Source organism: Acartia tonsa, chromosome 5, assembly GCF_053477335.1.
Source record: "Acartia tonsa isolate MP-2025a chromosome 5, ASM5347733v1, whole genome shotgun sequence".
Classification (NCBI taxonomy): Eukaryota; Metazoa; Arthropoda; class Copepoda; order Calanoida; family Acartiidae; genus Acartia; species Acartia tonsa.
In genome coordinates this window covers 4,446,810-4,470,787 of record NC_137264.1, presented here as the reverse complement: position 1 = coordinate 4,470,787, position 23,978 = coordinate 4,446,810, and the positions used below count along the sequence as shown (strand labels likewise).

General features: G+C 32.1%; 1 protein-coding gene across 2 annotated transcripts in view; it reads left to right on the top strand.

Annotated features, from left to right (window-relative positions):
- Positions 1-1,901: 1,901 nt before the first annotated feature.
- Positions 1,902-23,978, top strand: part of LOC145318556 (uncharacterized) — a 547,717-nt gene continuing 525,640 nt past the window's right edge. For both annotated transcript variants that reach the window (XM_080159918.1, XM_080159917.1), the window contains exon 1: positions 1,902-2,217. The gene's annotated coding sequence lies outside the window, so the exon portion shown is untranslated. The remainder of the gene's footprint in view (positions 2,218-23,978) is intronic.

The window sequence follows — 23,978 nt, the reverse complement described above, 5'->3', positions numbered from 1 at the left end:
TTTAACCGAATTTTTTTTGCAGTATTATAAGTTTACCGAAGTATGTTGGTTTGCGCTCTCTCTGTCTCTGTCTCCCTCTCTCTCTCTCTGTCTCTCTCTCTCTCCCTCTCTCTCATACTGTCTCTATTTCTCTCTCTCTCTCTCTTACTGTCTCTATTTCTCTCACACCCGACAGACAACGAACCACTATTTGATAAGACTCTCAACCATAGAACAGTATTTTCTCGCCCATCGACTAATTATCATCTCGAAATTGGATCCAACTGAATAAAAGTAAAGCGTTGGTTTAAAATATTAATTGTCTTTAGTAAATAAGATAAAATACACAGAGCTGGCAAATATTAGGATTTGTTATCAAAAGAGAAAAAATATTGTGGTAATTTTAGTAATTTTTTACATATCTATATCTATAGGAACAAAATCAAAATATAATCTAAGCGCGCAGCTAATGTGTCTATGGTTATTGCGCGAGACTACCTGTTCATCCGCACCCACACCCTGCATTCACCCCTAATACCCCCGCCTCCTTTTAAGACTCCTAAAAATTTACCCCTTGCTTGGTTTTCGTCTCCCACGTCCCTTGAGAAATTTCCCTTGACTTTATTTTTCCCGTCTGGAGACGAAATTTTTGTAATGTAACATTTTAAATAATAAATAAATATTTATATAAAATTTAAAAAGATTAAAATTACAAAAATACTCAATTGAATGATGAAACTTTAATACCAAATTTTAACATTTAAAGCTGTCGGTAGAAATAGTTAAATTAAAAAAATGAAATATTTTGTCTGCCTAACACACTACTGCATGAGAACATACCAATAAAGCCATGCGGTGCTAGTTAACGTGTAGTCTAATTTTTATATATATTTGTGCTTTTTAAATATATAACTTTTAAGATTTTTTCTTAAAAAAATTTAAAAAAAGTATTTATAAGCTGCAAAGATCATAAAATAAAGAATTTTTAAGACTACTATCTTTGATAGCCACCAAATAAATAGCATTTCTCTTCTACAATCACAACCACAGGGCATGATAAACGGAGTAAAATGGCAAGGGTAAAAATCTGCCAAGAGAAACTTAGCCAAAATTTTCAGACATTTATCTTTCATAGCAGCTCATGATGTTATGCTATAGGTGAGTTACTGTCCATCATCTAGAATTATATAATAGCTTTGCTGCTAGAATATTTAAATAAACAAGGATGACAACATCCATAAAAGCGAAGCTCTGAAATGAAAGGACAAACGAACATTAACACTTGTAGATTGTCAGAGCTGAATTAGCAGAATATTAATGCATCAGTACAAACAATATTGTAAGTAAATTTGTTGCAATACTGCATAAATTGACGATACTGTTTAAGGACATACTTACATTTTTGGGACTTGTTTATAAAGATGCTTTGCTTAAAGCATTATACCTTGTTGTAATAGGAATCAGTTTTCAAAAAATCAGAAAAATCGGATAATTGTAACATACAAATATTTGTTGTCAAAAAAGTAAAAAAAGTCGACATGTTTCAAATGGACATACGGACATTCTGGTAATGATTATAGAGTTGTTACGCTTTCTAAATTGTACCTAACTACTACAGGAATCATCATGCAAAGTTTGGAATCGATAGGACAATTCTAACCTGTTTAAATTAACGAAAAGAGCTAACTCTCTGTGACGGACGTACGGACAGACGGACCGACCCTAATTATAGAAAAGCTTCGCTTTTAAAAATACATAAATTGGATGTCTACTTGTATGGCACCTAGGCATATCATCTACCTGTTGAAAAATATCCGGTGTTATCTATCTATCTATCCACACACACACACACACACACACTAGGTATCCATAATATAGAAGATACACAGATGATTTCAAACCCCCTAACCCCCCTCCCCCTCCCTTCTTCCTAGTGGTTCTCCCATACCTAGGGCTTACACTAAATTAACACTCAGTTGTATTTTAAACCAAACTGTTTATACAGTTTATGTAATAATAAGTAACAGTGGCTTTAATAAAATTCGGAGTGATTAATTATCTTAATTATCAACAAAATCATTAAGATAAAGAGTTAAATATTAATAAAATAATCATATCTATAAGTGACAAATATAATATTTTATTTAGAAATAAGAAAATTAAAAAGTGAAAATTAACCAAAAAAATCAAGTGAAAATAATTAAGCGAAAAAAATATTATCATCAATGAACTATTAAGGTAAATTTAATTAAGGAAAAAACTATTCGAACCATATCCCGCGACTGTAGCTTTAAGCAGAGTGCTTCTGCCTGTCGTCGGGTTCGAATCTCATCTCTAACTATGTCATAACTGAAGACGTTGAAAAACATGCCTATTGCGGGATAGTCAGATGGGTTGCAATAACAGTTAGCATAGGGTGCATGCCTTGGTCATAAACAGGCGCAAATTAGATAAGTTATATCAAAATTCAAAAAGGCTATGGAAGTTTTTCTGGTATATTGATCCTAACATAAAAGGAATGAGATATCTTGTCTATGTGTCTGTTTGTCTCTTAAGATCTCGCTAACCATTGTGATGACATACTTCTCCGAAATAGTGAAGTTTTAGGGAAGGTTTAAAGCTATTTTGGGATGAGGGTACGTCTTAAAAAAATCATCTCGAAAATAAAAACCTGGCCCCCTTAATTTTTTAATAACTAAAACTAAAATAAAAAGTGGAGGATTGACTCCTCCCCCTTCTTGATGTGCTCCTAGAGACCTCTAGGAGCATAGCTGCTTGTTTTATATAACTAGATCTTTTTAATTGTAAAATAACAATATGATACAATAAGAACCAAGTTGCATTTAACTTTTCCTTCGGTAAAAATAAAAAACTTTAATTAATACAAGTTTATCAGTGAAATGTAAGATGTAAAAATATGTCCGAGTTGTGAGCAAAATAGGTGTCATAAACAGCTGTATAGGTTAAAAGCAGACAGGCCCTAAATTCTCTAAAGTAAATACTTGTTTTATTTTACTACTAGAGACCTCTAGGGAATTTTAGGTAGTTTGGGGTGGATGAAGTCGACCATGTATTTTTTGGGGGATGGAGAGGGGGGGGGGGGATTTTTTTAGGGGTTATTTCTCGGTGAAACATTCCCCCTAAATAGTTAAAAAAAACTTCCCTGGATCTATAAGAAGCTTCAGTGTATAGGAGAACCATATCGGTTCAGCTGTTAGCGAGATCCTTCGCTACAGACTAAAAAAAGCTTACTACTTTATATATTAGGATAGGTATTAGGATAGGTGTTTTTTCCAGGCAAGACATTTATAGTTTATACATGTAATTTACTTACTATTAAAAATTTAAACTTATATCATTAAAAAGCAATTTAAAGAAACAAAAAAATATTTCACTTGGAATGACAACAAAATTACTTTTAATTTTCAAATATCACTTAATTTTGAGAATTGATATAAATAGTTATCTAACGCATCGTATTATAGATAAGCATCTTTTCGCAGATAGTAAAATAACACATTAGGACATGTCATTTATATAAACCCTTAAAAAAAGAAAACAGTTTGCGAGACTTTTAAGATTGGTGCGTCTGTCTTAAACTGATAGCTCTTATATTCAATTTAGACATGTTAGAATTGTCCTCTTGATTTTAAACTTCAAAAGTTGACTTCTGTAACAATTTTGAAAGCGTGACAACACTATAGCGATTTCCTGAATGTCAGTATGTCCTTTTTTAGGTTTCTGTTAAAATTTTTATGACTTAATCCTCACATTGATTTTTTGATATTGATTCCTGGGGCGATTAGACATAATGTTATAAGCGAAGCAGCTCTATATATAATTATGCTTTAAACATAAATGAAACATATGTGGCAGTAGACGAACATGCATTATTTCTTGTAATTTATTACTATTTATAAAGTTTTAAACTAATAGGACCATTCTATAACAAATAACGCTTTAAAAGGTTGAATACTGAAAGATTTGAATTATGCCTGTAATAAAGCGAATGGCATGCGCTTTTAATTAATTTTCGCCTTGGGCAAATGTTTATAAAAATTGTAGTGACTCTAATTTATTTTGATCGTGTAATATTTTTGAGCTTTTTACGTGAAAAGGTGATTTCAATTTTTTTCTACTTAGGGTTTATATCAGGGACAATTACGAACATAAGTAGCACAGCAACATCCAAACAATGTTAACTGCCAATTGACAAACAGACTGACTGACTGGTAATGTAAATGAATTAGGTTCATATGACTGTTCTTCTTATGCTTTAATCAAATAACTAAATATGTAAATAGTTTACACATACGCATTACGCATACTTTATTGCCCTCTTTGATAGAGAATGTTCTTGTTTTCGATGCAATTTTCTTCCATAATCACAAATTTTCATTTTAACTGTTTTAATTTATTTTTTCAGATGCGCAGCATCTCTATACGTTTTCGGAAAAAAAGTGCAGCCTAAAGAAAAGTGACAAAAAAAACACTACTCGGATATACTTTAAATCTGGTTTAATAAAATTAATATGGAATTTTAAATAAACACTGAAAATATTTACAACCCGCCGTATCATGTTAATAGTTTTACAAATGGCCGCCGTTAGTTTTCAGTTTTTCAATGTTTTAAGTTATAAAGAAGTTGCTCTTCCGCCCTCCTTCAATTTAAAAGGAAGAAATTTTTGTTAATTATTCTTGTCTAATTTCTGCCCGATTTTTACTCAATCATGTCTTGGCTGCAAGGCATTAAACACATTTGTTCTTGTTACTTGCGACAAAAATGTACATAACCAAGGGAAAATTTGTGTAAAAAAATGTTACGTTTTCAAGAAAGGGTTTTTATACAACACAGACAACTTTACATATAGCAAAAAAACAGAGTTTTTTTTTATTAATTTATAATTAAAAGTTAAAGTAACTTTCATGCTTTTTTCTTAAAACTTGATACTACACCACCAAATCAGTGGCGTGCACGCGATTCACCAGGGGTGTGTGAAATCATTAGGGGGTGTAAAAAGGTAAGGTCTTCCTAATTTCCATTTAATTTACACCCCCTCGACACCTCACTACCGCACGCCACTGCTGCAAATCATCAAACAAACCCAATTACCCTTTAAAAAATGGGGGGGGGGGGGGGGTCATCACTTTTAAGGAACACTCAAAGTCAGTGAGGTCTTTTGCTACATGCATACAGATACAAAGACATCCTACAACTTGTTAGGATCAGTAAAATTTAGCTTTCTAAAAGGGTACCTGTTTACTGTGAACCTCGTAAAAGTGTCGAACTATGACGTCAGAAAAAAAATAACAATTTACCAATGAGAGACCGCTATATATTTAACCATTGGTCAATTACAGTGAATACTGGCTTCTCATTGGTTAATTGTTAATTTTTTCTGACGTCATAGTTCGACACTTTTACGAGGTTCGTTTACTGTTATGTATAAACATAAATTTTAGCGAAAATGCACAGCTAACAAATTTGATGTTTGTAATAAACAGGGACTTTGGGATGGGAAAATGGATGGCAAATAAATTTTCTGTGTGAAAACCTGCATTTGGTAGCTGGTAAAGTTTGTAGATAAAGATTGGTTGTAAATTGAACATGACATAGTTCAATCCATATTTGAAGGAATTTTCATAGATTCATATAGATTAATGGTTAGGTAGTTTTTAATACACTGCACTGGTTATGGGTATCCTTTTCTAATAATATTCTACATAAAAAATTAAAGAAGACTTTTTAAAGTAGAAATTTTGTCAATTAAAATCCGAATGCATTGGGTCAATATACAAAATATTAAAATGTTTGGGTCGACGGTATGGCAATTAAAAATGTGATTGGTATAATATTGCTGTAGGACCAAACTTGACTGATATTTACGTCTACATTCAGCCATACTATTCTATTTCAATGCCTTGTTATTTAATGACATTAAAACCACAGTCTTATATTAACTTATGGCAGAGAATTCTAACTACATATACATTGGTGACAGGATTCTTGAGGCGATAAAGACTAAAAAAACTTGGCAGGGCATATAACATTGAAGTTTCTATATTTTTCTTTGCTTAGTGCATATATACATTGACTAGGCCGGTGTTAGTACAATACAGATGATAGCATACATTAACAATAGCAATAGTTAAAACAAAATAATAATGATAGTAGTCTAAGAAAAAACAATTTGTGAAATTTAAGTGCTGGACAATATTTGATAGTAGATTCTCATTTGTCAGAGTCTAGGGAAATATTTATTAATCTTTTGTTTATGAGGTGAAATTGTCTATTATAGGTATTACTTTAAAAATAACTAGCGGCTATGCCCCTAGAGGCCTCTAGTGGCACTTTAGATGTTTTTATTTGTTAAAGTCTCTACGTTACTTCTTTATGTTACGATAATTCTCTTTATGTTAAGTTGAAGTCTCCCATCTATTTTAAAAATTTTCGATTTTTTTGTCATTTGTCTTTGGAGGGTGGTTGTACTCTTCCCTAAAATAGTTAAAAACCTTCCCAGGACATATGAAAATTTACCCTGTTAAGGAGAACCCGATCAGTTCAGCGGTTAGCGAGATCCTTCGGGACAGACAAAAAACGCTTACTACTTATATATTAGGATAGATCCTAAAGATTTCTTACAATGCTAAATAACAGTTTTCTGTTCTTCTTGATCTAAAATGTAAAGATATAATTGTCTTTAGTCCGATTAATTAAATAACTTTTTTGTTGAGGATAGACAGATAAAGTTGTCGAGTAGCTTCGCTTCTAAAAAGGACTTTAGCTTACATTGTCTGAACGCCGCTTTGTAAAAAATTCCGAAATTCGGTATGGTTTGCACAAATTTTCAATTAGAGCGGGAAAAAGGTTTCCGGTAATTAAGCCTGGTAAATTAATGTATACCTTGGTGTAACAAAAAAGCAGCAGAAAATGGACGTACGTACTTTTCTATGTTATATAATCGTTAAGTAGCTATACTCTTTCTATATATGTATATATGTTATCCTATTATATAAAGTAGTAAGCTTTTTTTGTCTGTAGCGAAGGATCTCGCTAACCGCTGAACTGATCGGGTTTTCCTTAACAGATAGCCTCTCATAGGTTCCGGAAAGGTTTATAACTATTTTGGGGGAGGGTACCACCACCTTTCGAAGAGGAATCGCCCCTAGAAAAAAATTATCACCCCCCCAATTTAAAAAAAATATAAGCCTTGGGATTTAATCTTCCTCAAGTGCCCCTAGAGGTCTCTTAAAGAAACTTGTTGAATGTTTTTTTAAAGGATTTGAATATTTAAAATAAGTTAGTATTTTTAAGATTGGTTTATAGTCAATTAATAAGTTTTCTTGTTTTTGCTTATTTCCACCCTTGTTTGATTAATTGTGCATGCTAAATAATATATTTTGTATGCGAATTTGTGGGAAAATCAGTTTTATGAATTTAGGTCATTAAAATAGAGTTATGGATCTTACGTGAGTGCATTTTAATTTATATAGAATTGAAGGGGGTGTATTTTGCAACCACTTGAAACGGTTTTGTTCCCTTTTGATATTTTTCGTCACCCTCCCCCCCCTCCCATTTGCAAATAAAAACAGTGCCTTGTGCCCTATCGTTTTAGGAATAACCATTATAAGTCCAGATAAAAATACAATGTTTAAGGATCATCAATACCTTAGGTTAAAGGTTTGAAATCTAAAGGTCTATTCTAACAAAACAAACTTAAGGATCAAGGCTAAATACGACTGACGTACAGACGTAAAACCTGCATATAGTACAGCTTCGCTATTGAAAAGTAAATAAATAATCTCTTAATATGTTTATAATATGAATATTTGATGAAGGAACGTGTCTGTAATATTAATAATGGATATAGAATACGTGGATATTGTCACAGATTCTCACATACCCAGATAAAATGTTTCTACCAGCTGGCTAATATAAAGTTACCCCCCTCCCATCCATAAACGTCCAATTCATCAGAATATACCCGTCCGCCAGATCATTGAAACGCCCCATCCCCCCTTAAAAAACTGCGACGTCTTTGTAGGCCACATACCCCCAAGCATCTTCTAAATAGGACATTTCCCCATCTCTTCCACTAAGAATGGTGAAGCGTATTGACCAATACCTGAGGACTATATTAGCAACTTAAATTGACGACAAAATTTCCCTGTCCCAATATCCACATAATTTATATATCCATTGCCATTGCCTTATCCCTTTAGATCACTACTGCTGTAAACATACATGCATTTTCAAACAAGTGTCTATGTTAACTTGTTTTTATGTCTTTACGGACATATGTACCTTATTTATAGAGAAGCTTCACTTTTAGATTATAATCAAATAAAAAAGGCTTTTTGATCCAAATGATATGATTTTCAACGCAATTTTAAAAAAATTATGTAAATTCAAAAAAATCTGTCAATTTATTAGATGCATTATTTGATCGTCATGGGAGATTAGTTATAGATACACCTAAATCTTTTATTACAAAAAATTTTGTTTTTTTATTATGCTGTATCTTATTGATTAATATGTATATTATGTACAATATTATAGTTAACTATAATACAAAGTAGCTTGATGTCTGTCCGTCCGTCTGACTGTCCGTCCGTCTGTCCGTCCCTTAATAACACGGTAACCACTGAACCGATTGGATTTTAGTTTTCAGGGATTATACCTACTGGTTCTGTGGTGGTTTTAGGCTATTTTCTTGGGGAGTGGGACACCCCCAACCCCCCCAAAAACAAAAAAATCTCCCCCCCCAATTAAAAAAAAAGAATTTTTACGAATTTTACGAATTCGGCTGGGTAGGTAGATGTAATTATACCTCTTGGGGCAAAGCCCCTAGAGGCCAGGGGCGAAGCCGCTAGTACAATAGATACCTCTATTATTTTTATTTATTGAGGGCTATTTTATCATCAGTTGAGCTTCTCTATTTATTAAACTAGCGACTGCGCCCCTAACATTTAGGGGTTCTCTATTCGAAGGGATGTGGAAGGGCAAAAAACATACCCAGACTTTTTTATATCAACAAAATAGCCTAAAAACCTTCCTGGAGCCTATAAGAAGCTTCACTGTAATAGAGGACTATATCGGTTTAGCGGTAAGCGAGATCCTTCGCTACAGACAGATGAAGCTTACTACTTTATATAGTAGGATATATATTCTTTAATTTTTTTGTACACTAGAAATTGTAAATTTTCTTCAAGGGCAATAATTAGGTTGTAAACAAGGATGACAACATCCATAAGTAGTGAAGCACAAAAAATCGAGGGTGGGAATACATAAAAGTATATTTATTAAAATCAAGAATAGATTAATTGTAGAAAATAAACACTAAACCTTGTTTTATTTTGTATGATGACGACGGTCAAAGTAAATTACATAAAAGATTCTCATAACAATGGGAAAAATTATTTTGATACTAATATACCAAAAAGTTTGAAAATTGGACCAAAAACACCAAATATATGGGGAAATATGAAAAACCTATAAAAATAGCCAAAAACCTGATAAAAGGCAGTCTGACCACCATGGTTGTTTTCTTTAAAAGACAAGAAATTTAATTTTGATATCTGTAACTGAAAAAAATTTGAAAATCGGACCATAAACACTGAAGATATGGAGAAAAATGTGAAAAATACAAAAAATAGCCCAAAACCTGCTAAAAAGCGGTCCGACCGCCCTTCATGTTTTATAGTTAATTGTGCTCCTTAATAATGGAATGTTGTCAAAAAATTTCAGCTGTCTATCTTTAAAAGGAGCCGAGAAAATCACGTTTCCCGTATTCTGTCTCAGACGGACAGACGGACGGACATTTCGAATTATAGAGTAGCTTCGCTACTAAAAACCAGGAAGGACAATGAACAATTTGTAGCGCTTAAATTAATAGATATCTCTTTTTCTCTAAATACAGAATTTTATATAAAATTTTAGGAAGATTATTGTTTCCTCCATTGTTCTATACCTATATCTCTGTAAAGAATAGACTAATTAAATGACATATGTAAGTTTAACGTGTAAAGAACAAATATTTAAAGCAAATTGTTTTCTTCTGAAAACTATCTATTTGTTTTTACTAATGGCTTCGTCCTTAGCTTCTAGAGGCTTCGTCCCAATTTAGGTGGGGGAGGGGGGGGGGGGGTTCTATAGTTTAACCACCATCTAAAAAAAGTGGAATATGCAATGATTTTCTAGTCGTCATATCTCCAAGGGGGGTGAAATGCTCTATACCCTTACTGAGTACACTAAAACCAAAATTTACATACAAAAAGACATCAAATTACTTTGAAACATTTTATAGAGTAACTATTCGTGTTCATCAATTAAAGAAAACTGAATAAAAGGCGTTTTTTGGTGAAATTTTCTTTTAATTCTCTTTTCTTTAACTATTAAAGGGCGGAGTGACTTGTGACTTGATTGTACGGCCTTTATCTAGAGGTCGTTACAATTATGCATGGCAATTAACAAACATGCCAAGATACAACCGCTTTTTTTTAGGGGGAGTGGGGGGGGGGGTGTAAAACACAAGAATTTCTTTTCTAATGATGTTTTTAACATTCTATTTTTGTCTTTAATTACAAATATTTCTTTTTGCTTTTTCAATTTTTTGACGATATTTGATGAAGATTATATTTGTTGAAGAAATCAAATAGTACAGGCTGCTGACAAATGTACATTAAACTGCAGAGCTTTGCGGCTAAGAAGGAAGCTGCAGCTGAAGGTGGCTTGGAAAATATTTTCTCGTATTCATTCGAATCCGGTGGATAGGAACCGGTTCTCATCCATACGAAAAAACTATGTCTAGCATCGTATTATAAACCGCTTTCTACGAATATAAAAATGTACAATCACAAGAATAAAACCAGTTTTTATAGCCCGTGCCTTCGGCACCTCGGGGCTAAAAAAACTGGTTTTAATCTTAAAATTGTACATTCTATATCCGCGGAAAGCGGTTTATAATACGATGAAAGAAATAACTATTCCTTGATGGCATTTTGATGTCTATGTAAACAAATTTGTAAATTAAGTTGATTAAAAATATTAATATTTTATGAATAATCTAATGATTTAAATTATGTCAACAAATAGAATACATAAAGGCTTTTCTATAATTAGGGTGGTCCGTCTGTACGCCTTTGCGTGACGTATAGCTCTGATTCTTAGTTTAGGCATGTTAAAATTATTCTTATAACTTCAAAATTTGCATTATTATTCCTGAATAGTTAGGTACAATTTAGAATGCTAAGCAGTTCTATAATTTTATGTACATTTTGAATTTTATAGATAATGTTTGTTTGGGATGACAAATTCCTAAAAAATAGGGATAAAACTTTACTTTGAAATTTAAATACAATTATTTTACATAACATATATGAAGGATATACTTGTGTAAATGTCTATTCTATTTTGCATGAGACTTAAAGTGGTCGAGTCAGGAATAAAGGGGGGGGGGGGGGAAGAATCTTTGTCGGTCCTGTTCTATTATTTGTTTATATAGTCAGAGATTATAGGGGATAAGACAATGGACAATGAAAATCAACAAAATTACCCCTTCTGTATATTGAAATTACTGGTTTAAAATTTTTTGACACTTTTGTTTGGAAACTCAATAAGTTAGATATTATGACGTACAAAAATATAGTTTATTGTTTAATACTTTACTGTTCTGTTCTACTAATTTACTAGGTAATTCCTATATACCTGATGCATTAGCATTTAAATTTTTTATTGTCCTGTTTATCTTACTATCCCTAAGTCCCTGTTATATATATAATGGTGTGAGGATGTGTTTTTGATGGCGATTTCTCATTTCCGCATTTATCAATTTCACATTATCTAGAGATCAAAACCGCATTCCATTATTACAGAGTAAACTGTCTCTTTCTATTTGCTTTTTCTAAAATGATTGAACACCCCAGTGCTTTCCCTCAAAGTGCTTAGAGAGCACATAATACCCCCCTTTTATTGAAAATAAGGGGGTGGGGGCTTGGATTCCTGTATCATTAACTTCTTCGTATGGATATAACCTTACGGAGCCTAAACTTGCAGAGCGACTTTCATGCGGGGCTACTCTGTACCCAATATAACCTAACCTAAAGTACAACACAAGCATAAAAAAACTACCCAAAAATGAGGAGAAGGAGGGATTCCGCTAACAGTCCAACTTATTGCTTAAATGCTTATCTGCTTTGCGGCATTGAAGACTAACCGTTTTTGATATCAGCAAATATCAGCTAAAAGAGATTGCATTTCTTCCCAAGGATAATGGACAACCTTTGTCTGAAAGTCCTAGGGTAAAGAGATGCACCTTTGCTTTTGCCAAGGCACGTCCCCTGTGCGCCTTACAAAGCAGCAGTAGGATCTGGGACACTTATAACGTCAATAAGCAAATTTAAGTTAAAGTTTATATAAATAAGATTTATTGGAGCTTCCTTGATTATAGTCTACTTTTTAAAATTTAAGAAACATAAATAAGGAGCAAACTATCGCCATTTAGAATTAGTCAATCAAGCCGTTTATGAAATATCAATCAACACACCTAAGAACAACACACTTAAGCCATCCGTTTACCGTGTATCTTTTGTGTAAGATAAGTATCTAAAACAAAAATAACAACATCGCTAATGCACAAAGGAAAAAAATAATCCTCCCACAATAAAGCAAAAAATAATGATTGTAATTTGAAAAGTTAGAAACAATTTTTACAACCTGTTGCTAACCCCTGCGGGGTTCTCTTACCCGGATTGGCTTTCTATACCTAACATAAAATGCCCTCCTTAATATTTTTGGATAATTAAAAGAAAACAAAGTAGCGGGCTTAGTCATATTTTTTTACAGTAGCTTTTTTCTTATTTCTAGCACCTGCGGAGGCTTAAACCCTGCGGGGCAATCATTGACATTTATGTAACCTAACCAACTATCACAAGCTAGTGTGAAAATACAACGAAACCATCTACTTCGTTTTCTTTCCATAATCCGTTTTTGTTTTACAACATTAGTTTAGATTTCCCTTTTTAAGAAAAAATATTTTTTTAATTGGCTATTTACAAATTTTACTAATGTTTTGTAAAAACATAATGATAGAAAAATAAGATTCTCTTAGTTATATATTGCATCGGTTAAAAAACAACACTTTTAACAATTTTAGCAGCTTCGTCGCTCTATCCTACAGGACCTTTAGTAAGAGGCACTATTTAACATAAAAGTTTCTTTAGGTATATTCATTGAAAAGACTCAAAACTGACCATCAATTTCCTGGAAGAGAAAAACTCAATCAAATTTTTAAGATCTCTATAAAGGCTGACCTAAATCTTTTATCTTAAAAGGAAAATATACCTTTGAAACAAAGAATTTATCGTTTAGTTTAGGTTATTTTATTTTTTAAGGGTTAGGCCCCGCCTAGTTAAGACCATAGAATTGAATAGGTTAAATTAATATACTAAAATTTTATGTAAATAATAAGTCAGCTATATGTAGATAATAGTTTAATTTGGGAATAGTCCTTTCGTGGCAAAAACCCCTTAAGAGGCGATTCGTCGTATGTTTAAAATGACTTTTTATAGGTTATTTCAGGTTTGGTTAGGTTATATTGAGTTAGGTGATTGCCCCACAGGGATAGGCAATTGGCCACGCAGGGTTTGAGCCCCCCGCAGGGGCTAGAAATAGGAGAAAAGCTACTGTAAAAAATACGAAGAATCGCCCCTTAAGGTGCGTTGCCACGAAAGAGACTATACCTTATAATTTCTTAAATTAAAAGCGTTGCTTTAAGATATTCTACTGTTATAAAAGTTCGTCTACCAGAAATTCATTTTTGAATTGGTCGGATTATTGTGGCTTATTGGCTATCGAGGGAAATAAGACTACTTATGTAAACATTATGTGGGGGTCTAGAATAGGTCATGCAGACATGGATATAAGGGAATTTGACAAAAAGTGAATCTTACCCCCAGATGCTAATTGTAAGATTCTGCCTTAGATACCTTGTAAATAATACGGGTGGGGGTAGAGGGGGGAGGTGTTTATTTAACTGCAACTGCCCCCCCCCCTGTAATATACCCATGCATTTAAGACTGTAGGACAAATAATGTTTGATCTTACAAATATCAACATTGTGACAAGTATTCTTATAAACAAATAGTGGCCACAAGTACACAGATTAAATTAGGATTCTTTTGGGTGGTTTTAGGCTATTTAATACGAAGGATTATCCACTTTAGAATAGACTTAATCTTACATAATATTCTATCTATAATACAAAGTAGAACGATGTCTGTCTGTCCGTCTGTCCGTCTGAAGCTTAAGATCTCAGTAAACACTGAACCGATTGGGCTCTACTCTTCAGGAAATATACCTACTGGTCCTGTGATGGTTTTAAGCTATTTTCTTGTAATACATATAAAGTAATAAGATTTTTGTTTGAATATTCTGATCTCGAAAATTGATGGTCTGACTGGGATGTAGTTTCCAGGAATGCTTAATAAGCACATTAGATAGGTTTTAGGCTGTTTCTTGAGTTGTCCCCTATATGCTTGTGACGAATTAACTGGAATTTACATTTAAAATATGTTAAAAGATTAATAGGGACATTTTATTTATCTGTTCAACTATTACCTTATAATTTTTAATTACACACCCCTTGATTTTGCCAGGGAGGTGAATACGCCCTCCTTTTACACGCCACTTATCTCAAATGATTGCCAGAAACCAATTCGTTTTCCCTGAATTGCAATATGTTTCTTAATTTAAAATTAATGAAGACAGACATACAACAAAAGATAGGGATCAGTATTCTCCAGTGGGATTCGTCACCAGCCTCACGTAACCGCCAATTTAACCACCTTCGGGATGAAATCTAAACATCCAGCTGATTTTTAATAATAATACTGCGGATTTTATTTGTCTGATGCGCGGATGCCGAGCCCGACAAAATAGTTAATTTTTAGAATTAATTTATATTTCATAATGATATTTTAATAGAATTATTAAGGAAACTAGAACAATACGTTACAAATTAGCGCAAACTTGACTGTTATAAATTTCCCCAATCCTACGTTTTCGTGTGTGAAAAACTATGTAAAGATCATAATATAAATATTACTTCTGGTTTTGACAATATACTGATAAGGTTCTTCTTTTCAGTGAAGCTTCTTTTAGATACATGGAAGGATTATAACTATTTTTGGGGAGAGAACCATAACCCTTCTAGATGAAATTACCTCTCGACAAAAGTGACTCCCCCCTCCCTCCCTTACCTTATTTAAGTGTCCCTAAAGCCCCTAGGGCTTAGCCGCTAGTCTACAATAACATATTAGCATCTTTTAGTAACCTACTTATTTAGACAGATGGACGAATGGACATGGGTTAGTAATTGAGTAACTACTAAAAAAAATATCTGTAATTTTGGCTTATAGTTTTAAAATAAATTTTACAATTCTTACAAGTTATTTTTTAAAAATGCATGTTATAGGAAAATACATAATAGAAGTGGGTAATCTAAAATCGACGAACGGACATACCCATTATTAGAATAGCAGCATTACTTACAAAATTTTTAAACATATGTATACACAAAGTATGTAAAGTAAAGTATGAAATGGTCTATTTTTCTCACCCTTTGTTAGTTAAATTGTGGTAAAGCAGTACAGGGACCTATATTCGAATAAACAAGTGTATTACAGGAAAGATAAATCCTTATATAAAAGTAACAGGATGCCCGTCTCCTAGAAAAATAATTACCACACTCCAATTTTTCTACTTTTAAAACTAATATTGAAAATGGAAGGAGGGAGGGGTCGATATTCGGGAATTGTCCCTTTCTCTTCCTATCCTGTTCAGTTATCTTAGAGGATAAAACGTTGGACAATAAACTAATCTACCCATAAATTAACAAAAAAACTCCTTATTTTGATAGTAACTAGTGATTGAAAAGTTACTGGCAGTCTTAACAAACTAATTAAGATCTAATATTAGCATCAACAGTTTTTAAGCCAACTAAATAGAGACCGTGTTTGTAAAACTTTTGGGGACTATTAAAATATCCATTCCAATGTCCCCTCCATTTATTATCTTGCTATTACTAGTCTCTGCCGCTGTATAAGAACGGAAGTAGAATTAGAACCACAAAAGTGTTTCTACAATTCAAACTATTTTTAGATATTATTAATCTTTGGATAAGATGCTTACGTAACTGTAATAGGCAGTATATTAAACTATATGTCCTTTAAGATCTTACAAACCACCAACTGTTATAGTTTTCCCTTTTAAAAACACTTTTTAATAATCAATTAAGCAACTAATAAGGCTTATTAGCAGTTTTTGACAAACACTTTACTATTAAAATGTTGTATTTATAAGAGGTCTGTTGCTGTTTTTATAAGGAAATTCATTTTTAACTAGGTATATAAAATCATACATTTTAGATTTGCTTATAATTAAATGTATATTTAATTAAGCATGTTAGAATTGTTTGATCGAATTAAAACTCTCAATGATGATGATATGGGAACTTTAAAAAGTTTAATATACACTTTCTCTCATTCGTTGGTCCTAAACTTTTATCAAATCTTGATTGGTTGGCGCATACTAGCAGTGTCCAAACTTTTCCTCCAATAGTTTTCGATTTCAAAAGAAGTAATTTGTTTATCTAAATAGATTAGGAGTTCACATCAATTTATCGTCTGTTTACCAGTTAATAATATGCCAGAAAATTAAAATTTGAATGCTTATGTAGAGTTAAAGGGTGTGCAAAAAAAATGCGGACATTTTAAAATTGAAATTGCGCGGCTTGTGTTAATAGTAGAAAATTCTTATGCATATCGTTAGAACCGGTATGAACTCTAGTTTTTGAAAATATAAGAACGAATCCTGTGCTTCATATAGTTAGGGAGTTACGTGGTGAAATGTTCCTATTTTTATATTAAGCAAAATTAAATATTGCTGACATAATAAGATATTCCGATGACAATATTCCTGTCGACTATATTGTATGATAAAAAAGTTTCCATGACTGACACATCCTGTTACATAATGTATTAAGAATTTTAGTTTGTTATAATCTCGCTCACCACTGAACTAGGGGGGGGGAGGGGTTTAATGCAACCATCTCGTAATCAATGTATAAATGGCAGTTAAAATTCGAATTTTGATCTGAAATTTTGCATGAGTAATCCTTGGTAGGTCTATTTTCCCTAAATCGAAAAAAAAGTTGAAAAAGTAACGGCTAACGGCTCAGCCGTTTAGCCGTTTTATGGCTATTCTTAGGGCAAATCTGTCATAAATTACGTAGAAATCAACTTTTTAAAACATATTTTTGCTTTAAATCATGTGAAATGATACAAAAAAACATTTTTTAGATTTCTAGTACCAGCAACTACCGGCTAGAACCGTTTGAAAACGTTTTGGATCGGAAAAGAGCATTATATGGAGAGAGGTTTCGTGATGGATTTCGCTTGAAAATACCCAACAAATGGCTAAACGGATGAGCCGCCAGCCGTTAGCCGCTACTTTTCCAATTTTTTGTTCGATTTAGGGAAAATAGACCTACCAAGGATTACTCATGCAAAATTTCAGATCAAAATTCGAATTCTAAGTGCCATTTTTACATTGATTACGAGATGGTTGCATTAAAACCCCCACCCCCTTATGTTCTTCATTATGAAAATCTTCACATAGATGCCAGGATAAATTTAGGCTTTTTCATTTTTGAATTTTTGTCTTGGGATGGTTTTAAGATATTTAGCTGTCCTCCTTCCCCTATTTGCTGGTGGTGCAGCCGATAGATATTTTAAAAAATCGACAGAGCTATAGGATTATATAGTCAACACAAAACCTTCTACAGTGTGTTTTTTATATGAGAACTTTTTTGGAAGCAATTTTGCCCCACTTATAGTTATCAGAATTTAATGATTAATGGCTTATTTTCTTTGTTTTTTAAGGCAATTAATAAAACAACAAAAAAAATATTTTAGTTTTCATTTTAAAAGTACAGTAAAATCTAAAATTTAAAACTTAGGTGTCAACATCTAAAAATGGTGTTAGCGCATTTTTCTTATGCCTAAATCTTCTAAGAAAAAAATTAGATTTTCTGTAGTAGACTTTGGGGGGCCAGTACTCCCTCCCTGGTTGAGATATGACCTTTAAACTTTTATATGTTCTAGTACATGTCCCTAATAATATCTGTATACATTTTTAGCTCTATATCTAAACTTTGAAGTATTTTGCAGCCATTCTTGCAAAAGGTTGAATATTTGAGCATAAGAAAAATGCGCTGAAACCATTTTTAGATGTTGACACCTAAGTTTTGAATTTTAGATTTTACTGCACTTTTAAAATGAAAACTGAAATATTTTTTTGTTGTTCTTTTAATTGCCTTAAAAAACGAAGAAAATAAGCAATTAATCATTAAATTCTGATAACTATAAGTGGGGCAAAATTGCTTCCAAAAAAGTCCTCATAAAAAAAACACACTGTATATCAACATGTTCTTATGAATACTTATCTCAGTCCGATGCCAGACACTCAAAGTTGCAATTTCCTAAAGAATTGTTGGAGGTATAATTTTCTTAAACATCACGTCTTTACATTTTTTGACATTTTTATCAGAGCAGAAACTCAGAAATTCATAATTGATGAAGCAATGACTGTCAGATTGCTCCTTTTTTATTGCTACGCTGCTAGGATATTGTACTACTTGTTAAGAGCACAAATATGAAACAACATTATGTTTAAATGTTGAATTAGTCTGTTTATTCTCAAACAATGCATAATTATATTCTTATTAGGAGCGAAGCTACTCTATAATTAGGAAATATCACTACGTCCGGAACGGGTAGCTTCATAGCGTTAGCTTCAGCATGTTAGAATCTTCGATTTCATTATGTTAATGGTGATTACTAAAACGTTTCGGTAAACTGTAAAAGCGTAGGATCTATAAAATTACGCATTACATACATCAACAGAATTAAAATTAAACAGTTTTTCTTTTCATTCAGTATTTAAACGGCATTAGTTCTAATTTAGTTATTCTAAAATCTGATTTGTTGAGGTCAATTTTTTGTCAATGTTGTTATCCTTGTTTTTGTATGGATAATACTTAATTTTAGATAGAAAGTTAGATAGATAGATAAATAGAAGATTCTGATAGATAGATAAATTAGATAGTTGGTTATGGCGATAGATTTACACAGATAGACTGACAGAGAAACAAATGGTGGATAGACAAATAGACAAATGTCCATCTATCTATCTAACAATGCCCATTTATATTTGTCTGTTTATAAGCAAGAATAAACAGACTAATGGATAGATAGATAGACAAATAGACACTAGATAAACACATGTCCATCTATCTATCTAACAATGCCTATTTATATGTATTTGTCTATTTATAAGCAAGAATAAATAGACTAATGGATAGATAGATAGACAAATAGACACTAGATAAACAGATGTCCATCTATCTATCTTACAATGCCTATTTACATTTGTCTGTGTTTGTAAACAAGAATAAATTGCGTATCTACATGGGAAAATCTATGATAGTGTTTTTACAAATTTAAGTCAAATTTAAGAAACATCATTTTGCATAGTATTAAATTTTTACCTTTTTTTAATGTTTTTAACATTATTACAACTACTTTTTTTCATTACATTATCCCAAGACTGTTTGCTATTTTTAACTTACTAGTTGTTTAAATGCATTCAAAACAGCTGCAGCTGAATATCAAAGTCAGATGCGGTTGCAGTTTTGTAATTCAGAAGCCACCAGTTGACATTTTTTTTACACAGGCGGTTGTAGCTTTCCTCAAAGGAGGCCGGCTATCTTACAGCTGATGTCTATTTTAATGTTTTTTGCAAGCAAATGAACTTTGCTGAAATGTAAGTATACCAAAGGAAACATTTTGTTGAAAAATGAAGCTCAATTTAAATACATATATTTTACTCTTTAATTTAGAAACAAATATAGACGGAAAAAGATAGATAGATAGATAGAAAAAATAGTCGGAAGAAAAATAGATAAATACAGCATAAGAATGAAAAATTTAAGAAATTATAAAAGAAATGTAGGGTGTAGTCCCTTTCGGGACAGCGCCTCTTAAGGGGCGTTTCTTCGTATTTTTACAGTAGCATTTCCCCTAGTTCTAGCCAGCAACCCTGCGGGGCAATCACATAAACTAACTTAACTCCTCTCCTCTCAGCAAAAAAGACAAAATAACAGATGAATTAATGAGAAGGATAGATAAATAAAGAGATATGTATATAGCTCTTGAAATAAGATAATACGATTTACAGTTAGATAGCTATTGAGATAGAGAGATAGATACCTTAAGATATAGAGATTGTTAGCTAGAGAGATAGAGAGATATTAACATAGATAGCTTTAAAATATAGAGATAGATAGATATGTTAACTCCATTCATTGAGCACAAAATATCAGACTGATAAATGTGCTGTAGCTACGAAGTTGAATTTATATTTCAAAGTACTATTATTCTTTTTATAAAGGCAAATATTTTTCATACTGCCACTGCCACTATATATTTGTTAACGTTCGTTTGTCGTATGGTCGGATATTTTAAACTTACCTTTGGATGTTGTTTTCTAAACAAATAATGAACTTATTTTTTTTTATATTATGTCCTTTATTACTATCTAATTACAGCACTGTATTGTACAATAAGATGCTGAAAAACAAATATTTAATATTTTTGTTGATGAACAGTTGGTGTTCAATTGTTTTTCTTTAGATGCATCAAATAGACTTATGGGATCTACTGCAGTTCACGGTAAAATATTGCTGGTAACGAATATTGCCAAAAATCTATGAACTTTAAAGGCTGCTAGCTGCCAAACGGCTGAAAGTATAGATCATGCCCGCACACTGTTTTAAGCGGCATAAGAAGGCCTACAAATAATCTGGAATAGCCATAAATCAATAATGCATAATTATCTCGCAATGCAGAGAAATGCGCGAAAAAGGCCTATTTTACTCCTTTTTTCTTCAATGAAGCTTCCCCTGTGCATCATTAACTATTCCAGATTATTTGTAGGCCGTCTTATACCGCTTAAAATGGTGTGCGGGTTAGAATCTGTACGTTCAGCCGTTTGGCAGCTAGCAGCCTTTAAAATTCATAGATTTTTGGAAATATTCGTTACCAGCAATATTTTACCGTGAACTGCAGTAGATCCGACTTATGATAATAGATAAACAATCAGACAAAATATCCGTCCAACTTAAAAATGGATTACTAGCAGATGAACGTGTTTGATATTTAGTCGCATTTCTAATCCAATTATAAAATTCTTGGGATAAAAATCTGCCTATTCTCACCAATAATAAGGTCTGGTTGTTCCTTCACTGAGTTCCTATTGGTCCAATTAAGAAGTTGTTCATATAGACTTTCTATATATATATTGCTGCATTGAAAATATTTGTTAAAAGTGTAAGAAATAATGTGCAATCATAGCATAAATCATTGAATGTGAACATTTAATTCAAGACAAAATAATAAGCGTTTTTAATCCATTTTGGTCTTTTTCCCCTTCATTTTTTATGGATTTTAAATATTTGTTTTTTTGCTATTGTATAAAATTGTCTGTTTTGTATAAAACCTTTAAAAATAAAAAAAGTACATCATAAGGAAGCGAAAAAAACGCCCTTGTGTGGTTTAAAAATCACGCTATTTGTATTTAACTCCCGTAAAAAAAAATATGTACAACGTACATGTTCGATTAATTATCCAAACGACGTACAGACAATGTGTTTTATTTATTTGTAGCGCAGCTACTATATCATAAGGTTTTGTCTATCTGTTCTGATGTATTAGGGAGGTTTTCACACTCTTCAGAAAAAAATGAAAAAAAGCATGCGGGGTTTATTTATAAGTGGCGATTTTTCTAGGGAGGATGGTGGTATCCCCTTTAAAAAAAAATTATAAACCTTACAAGGACCTATGAGAAGCTACAATCTAATAAAGAACTATATCAAATTAGCGGTTAACGAGATATATCCTTCGATACAAACACCTTGTTACTTTTAAATAAGGATTATAATTATGAAATATAGATCCTATTAGCATCTTCTACTGTTCTGCTACTTTTGAACATAATCTTCCTGTATAATATAGAATCTATTTAAAATAAAATTAAAAATATTTAATATTGAAAATAACTTGTATATAAACATATTGTAAATACAGTTAAAATGCAAGATATTGCCTCCTCCAATGTTTATTACTTTATATTTACGTATTTTATGGCTATTTTCTACCTTAAAACATACATACAGGGTGAATCTACAATTTTTTCCAAAAAATGATGAAAATCTATTTTTTACTTTTCTTTACCTTAGCATATATACAGGTTGATTATTTAATTTTTTCGTTCTTTTATTTTTGAAAAAAAAGAGTTTTAAAAATGCTTTATATTTCTAGGCTTTGCTCTGCTATTACATAAATGCAAATAGGGTGTCTCTACCATTTTTACCATTCAAAAGTTCTATGTATTTATTTTGGATATTCTTTGCCATAGGACATTTTTGCAGGGCTATTCTTCCATTTTAATTTTTTTTTTTTTAAAACAAGTATCAAAATATCTTAAATATTTTGGGCTACTCTTTAAAATTAGATACATTTACTATTTTTTGGTTCAAAAACGAGTTTTCAAAATGTCTTATTTATTTTGGGCTCTTATTTTGGACTTATTTATAAATAGAATTTATTTACGTTCAGAGTCCACCATATACTAATTTTAAACAAAAAAGAATTTTCAAAATATCTTTTTTGTTTTGTTTTAAAATCAAATATATCCAATGTTCTACTTTATTATTAATGATTTTTTCCTATCACCCTGTATCCTGTATTGAGTTATCTTTCTATCCATACATTTATTTGCCAATATGTTTGCAATACAATGCAATGGCAATTTTGTCTTACATTTTCAATCCTCTGGATTAGAACCGGTTCTGCGTCATGCTGAAAATAATGTACCGTATCGTATTATGCACAATTTTCATGAATAATAAAATAAAAATGATTAAATATACACCAGTTGGGTTGGACTGGGCCTGCAACCCCTCTGGGACAACTAAACTGGAAATAATCTTACATTTATACATTTTACTATCCGCGGAACGCTGTCTATAATACGATGCGATAGAGAATATCTACCAGGTGCCATGTTAAACTTTATGCTTGTGTTCCATCGACGGTTTACCTCACATTGTTTCTAGACCACAAACAAAGGGTTTTCAAAAAGAGGACTTTTTTTTGTAAATTTTTGGTTAGGTCAAGTATAAAGAGCCCCGCTGAGGATATAGTCCGTAAGAAAAGGGACCTACAGGGTGAGAACCCTCGCGGGGCCTAGGAATAAGTATGTAAAAATAAAAAAAAAGGGGGTGGCGACCTGAATATCAGGCAAACTTGCTATTATAACAGGGACGAGGAGATATATGAAGTATAGTTTATCATACATTGTCCTTTACCTGTGTAATTGCTAGCTAAAACTATTATTCAACTTTTTTGAGAATTATTGAAGAATATATAGAGTATAGAAAATAGGTATTTAGTTGGGAGGATGAAAAATTAATATTATCCCTTTGGTGTTTCTTATATATTTTTGTTGCAAATCAGTGAATGACCATTATGATAAATAGCACACAAATTAAATTACACTTTTAAACTGATACAAGTAACAGTATGTGTGGCTTTCTTTGTGACGTAGCCCCGATAGTTCTATTTGCTAGTCATAAAAAAATTTATAGAAGAACACTCTTTTTAACATCCCAACTTATATATATTTGAGATTTTTTTTGATGAACTGAATTTTAGTTTTCGAAAGTGTGCGTAGCTTCCGCGTCCTATCTCAATATTTGCTACTAGCTAAGAAAGCTTCAAACTTTAAAAAAATCAAAATTTGAATTTTTTTATTTTTTAATGTATAAATCGTTTATACATTAAATCGCTTTTCCATTTGACCGGAGTCGCTGAAAATAGGG